The sequence below is a fragment of the Triticum aestivum genome, chromosome 4D (assembly GCF_018294505.1).
Source record: "Triticum aestivum cultivar Chinese Spring chromosome 4D, IWGSC CS RefSeq v2.1, whole genome shotgun sequence".
In the NCBI taxonomy this organism is placed as follows: domain Eukaryota; kingdom Viridiplantae; phylum Streptophyta; class Magnoliopsida; order Poales; family Poaceae; genus Triticum; species Triticum aestivum.
Genome location: NC_057805.1, coordinates 327757689 through 327763016, shown reverse-complemented (window position 1 = coordinate 327763016; position 5328 = coordinate 327757689).

Here is a 5328-nt window from a genome sequence, read left to right as displayed (position 1 = left end):
GTGGTCTTTGGTTCTCCGGATAACTTCCGAAGCGAAGAGTTAATCTTCGATATCGTCCCTTTCCGCAGCGGCTACCACGCACTGCTCGGACGAACCGCGTTTGCTAGATTCAACGCAGTGCCACACTATGCTTATCTCAAGCTCAAGATGCCCGGTCCACGCGGCGTCATAATAGTCAATGGCAACACTGAACGCTCCCTCCGAACGGAGGAGCACACAGCCACCCTAGCAGCAGAGGTACAGAGCGGCCTTCTCAAGCAGAACCGTAGTCCGGCTGCCGAGCCCCTGGACATCATTAAGAGAGTCCGGACCACACTGCAACAGGCCGGTTCGGCTCATCAAGAGCTCAACTAGCAATTCGGCCTCCGTCCTGGTCCTGATGAGGTAGCCGCATCCGCACCACGCGTACATAATTACGCACTCAAAATCCCATGGGCATCGACGGAGGCACAACTAGCTTGTAGTTCGGCTACACCGATCCCGGACTCACTGGTATCTTTACTATTTCCTTTTTTCTTTTTCCCCTTTTTTCAGGTATCTTTTATACAGGCCTCCTCCGATGGCCTGATTACTGGTCCTGTCAAAGGACAAGTACACCAGATTGGCGCAGATCACAGGCATATAGGGGAAGCCCTAGAGGACAGTCCAACGACTACTCTACCTGTTTTTTAGTACCCAAATGCAGCTCTCCTCTAGTTCTGGCATGTTAAATAGCCGGTTTCTTATCGCATTATTTGTATAAATGCGCTTTGACGCATTAACCCAACTATAATGGAAACAGTCTACGACCCACGTCAAGGGGCCCCAGATACTACCTCTGCCCTTTTTCTGTTTCCCGTTGCTATTAATTACTTATGTCCTTGCACCCGTGCACTTTGGTACGTTTCATATTCGCCAGGGGCTCCCTATCGCCCCATAATACGGAGGCCTTTTCCTAGTAATTCCTCTAATAATTATGGTAATTCCTATGGAAATCAATCTGATAATAATAATTGGAACACCTCTGATCTTGAGAATAATATTAAAAAAATTATCAACACACAAAAAGTTTTCAACACTTCCATAGAAAAAAAGTTGAATAAGATTGATGATTTGTCTAGAAGTGTTAATAGAATTGCTTATGATGTGGAAAATCTCAAGTTGAAAATTTTTGTGCCTAAAGTTGATGAATCAATTAAAGCTCTTTATGTTTCTATGGATGAAAGTAAGAAAAGAACTGCTATGCTTAGAGCTAAAAGAGAATTTTTAGAGAATGTTTTTTCTAGTGATTATTCCTGCAAAAGTGATGAAGATCTTAAAATGATTGGTGTTTCTTCTATTGATTCCTTGTTTAGTAAAGTAAAGAATGATGAAAAAGGGACTGGAGAAGAGTCAACTTTAGGTAGAAGGCGTCCCAATATTTCGGAGGGTGAAAATCTTGTTGAGAAAATTGATAAAAGTGGGTTTGGAGAGGTCAAAACTTTAGTTAGTGATGCACCCACTATTTTGGATTACAAAGACTTTAATTATGATAGTTGCTCCTTGATTGATTGTATTTTTTTGTTGCAATCCATGCTAAATTGACCCCATGCTTATGAACAAAATAAAGCTTTTACTAAACATATTGTTGATGCTATGATGAAAGCTTTGGAAGAAAAGTTGGAATTAGAAGTTTCAACTCCTAGAAAATTGCATGATGAATGGGAACCTACTATCAAAGTCAAGATTAAAAATTATGAGTGTTTTGCTTTGTGTTACTTGGGTGCTAGTGTTTCTACAATTCCGAAATCTTTATGTGATGTGCTTGGTCTTACCAATCTTGAAGAATGTTCTTTGAATTTGCACTTGGCGGATTCTACTATTAAAAAGCCTATGGGAAGAATTAATGATGTTCTTATTCTTGCAAATAGAAATTATGTGCCCATTGATTTTATTGTTCTTGATATTGATTACAATCCGTCTTGTCCAATTATTCTTGGTAGACCGTTTTTACGCACTATTGGTGCCGTGATTGATATGAAAGAAGGCAATATCAAGTTCCAATTTCCTTTGAGGAAGGGTATGGAACACTTTCCTAGAAAAAAAAATCAGGCCACCTTATGAATCAATCATGAGGACATCTGATGGGTCTCGAACCAAAGATGACAAAACTTAGATCCTTGCCTTACGCCTAGCTAAGGGCGTAAAACTATAGCGCTTGTTGGGAGGCAACCCAATGAATAAAATTTATTTTTGCTTTTTACTTTCTGTTTTTGTGTGTTTGAACAATTTTGCTAGTGGTATGATTGTGTTTTTTGTGTTTTAATTAGTGTTTGTGCCAAGTAAAGCCTTTAGGATCTTCTTGGGTGATAGTTGTTTGATCTTGCTGAAAAAGACAGAAACTTTGCGCTCACGAAAATAATTTTCATAAATCACAGAAAAGAGCTTTTGCCCTGATTCTTTTTGCATAAGATTAATATACAAATTACCCTGGTCGGGCCTAATTTGGTTGAATTTTTGGAGTTCCAGAAGTATTCGCAAAAGTCAGATTGCTACAGACTATTTCTTTGAATCACATAAAAGTCCAAATGTCCATGCTATAAAGAAAATAATATAATATGACTTGATGAACAGCACTCCACATCAAAAATTCTGTTTTTATCACTTACCTACTCGAGGACGGGCTTGAGTTAAGCTTGGGGATGCTGATACGTCTCCAACGTATCTATAATTTTTTATTGTTCCATGCTGTTTTATTATCAATCTTGGATGTTTTATAATCATTTTATAGTCATTTTATATCATTTTTTTGGTACTAACCTATTGACATAGTGCCATGTGCCAGTTGCTGTTTTTTCCATGATTTTTACATCGCAGGAAATCAATATCAGACGAAGTCCAAATGCCACAAAACTCCAAGATGATTTTTTATGGGCCAGAATGAAGGCCATGGGCCCTGGTTGCACCTGGGGGGTGCCCCGAGGGGGGCACAATCCACCAGGGCACGCCAAGAGGCCCAGGCGCGCCCTGGTGGGTTGTGCCCACATCAGGTGCCCCCAGACCGCCTCTTTGCTCTATAAATACCCCAAAAATACCAGAACCCTAGAAGCGTTGACGAAATATTCATCCAGCCGCCGCAGAGTCCAGGACCACCAGATCCAATCTAGACACCATCACGGAGGGGTTCACCACTTCCATTGGTGCCTCTCCGATGATGCGTGAGTAGTTGTTTGTAGACCTTCGGGTCCGTAGTTAGTAGCTAGATGGCTTTCTCTCTCTCTCTCTCTCTCTCTCTCTCTCTCTCTCTCTCTCTCTCGCTGAATTCTCAATACAATGCTCTCTTGGAGATCCATATGATGTAACTCTTTTGCGGTGTGTTTGTTGGGATCTGATGAACTTCGAGTTTATGATCAGTTATATATTTTTATATCCATGAAAGTTATTTGAGTTTCTTTGATCTCTTATATGCATGATCTCTTATAGCCTCGTATTTTTTCTCCGATATTTGGGTTTTGTTTGGCCAACTTGATCTATTTATCTTGCAATGGGAAGAGGTGCCCAGTAGTGGGTTCGATCTTACGGTGCTTGATCCCAGTGACAGAAAGGGAACCAACACGTATGTATCATTGCTACTAAGGAGAAAAATACGGGATCTATATCTACCGCCATAGATAAATGGATCTTGTCTACATCATGTCATCGTTCTTATTGCATTACTCCGTTTTTCCATGAACTTAACACTAGATGCATGCTGGATAGCGGTCGATGTGTGGAGTAGTAGTAGTAGACACAGGCAGGAGTCGGTCTACTAATCTTGGATGTGATGCCTATGTAATGATCATTGCTTGGATATCGTCATAATTATTTGAGGTTCTATCAATTGTGCAACAGTAATTTGTTTACCCACCATTTTCTATCTTTCTTGAGAGAAGCCACTAGTGAAATCTACGGCCCAGGGTCTTCTTTCTCATATATTTGCTTTGCGATCTATTTCATTTGCACTTTTTATTCAGATCTATTAAACCAAAAATACAAAAATACTTTGCTGCACTTTATTTTATTTGCGATCTATTTATTCAATCTATTACAACTTTCTCCCGTCCACACACAATTTCTGGTAACACGTCGGGTTGCGAGGTGTTGTTATTTGTGTGCAGGGGCTGTTTACGTTGTGTTGCTTGGTTCTCGTGCTGGTTCGATAACCTTGGTTTCATATCTGAGGGAAATACCTACCGCCGCTGTGCTGCATCATCCCTTCCTCTTTGGGGAAATACCGATGTAGCTTCAAGCGACATCATAGCCCCTCACCCCTTGGTCTCGTCCTGGCGATCCGGACGACCCAATGGCGGCTGAGGCATGCGCGGAGCCGGGCCCTGCCAGGGCAGAACGCTAAGGCCTACTCTCACGTCTCCTTCCTAAAGGCTATTTGAACATCAAGGGGGACACCTGAGCATCGCGACTCAGGAGCCTAACTAGCCACGTGGCCCCTCACCCCTTGGTCTCGTCCTAATGATCCGGACGACCCAACGGTGGCTGAGGCATGCGCGGGGCTAGGACCTGCCGACGCAGAACGCTAAAGCTACGGGAAGGAAATCGCAGAATCCTAATAAATTATTACAAGACATACTGTTCTTCAAATACCAAAAACGAGTCTTAAACGCCTCCATGAGGCATGGTGCATGTTGCAGGAAATAAAAGTGGGAGGAGGCGCCGTCAGCAAGCCCCCTCGTCAGCCTTGGGCGCTGCCATCGCCCGCGAGGAGTGCCCCTTCTTCGACAACGTTGCCGTTGCCCGTGCCGTCCGCCGGAGCCGTAGGGTCGGCGGCACCGTCAGAAGGGGGCGCGGGGTCGATGGCAAGGAATTTCTCTAGCAGGGCCTCCACCCGGTCCTTCACGGCTTAGGCAGCAGCCTCGCAGGGTTCCTCATTCACGGGCTCGAGCAGGGTGCCGAGGTCAACGTCAGGGTCGCGAAGATGAAGGTGGCTGAAGACGCGCGTCAGAGCTGAAGAGGAGAGCGCGCGGGCTTCCCCCTCCACCATCGGGCCAATCCCGTTAACGACGTCCTCGAGCGCCGTGACAAGATGAGGGAGTAGCTCGGCGGGGCCATCCTCATGAATCACGAACAGCTTCTTCAAGCCCTTCCCGTAGAGCTCCCGCAGTGCCTTGCGGGACCTCAGCTCGAGAGATTCGAAGGCCACGCGATCCTCAACAAGAACCTTCGCCTTGGCTTCCAGCTGGGCCTTCTTCGCTTCCACCTTCTTCTCCAGCTCCTCCAGGCGGCTGTGCTCCGTGGCCTGCGCCCGCGCCAACTGCTCCAACTCAGTGTCACGGCCGGAGACCGCGTCTTCTCGAGCCCTCATCTTCTCATCCC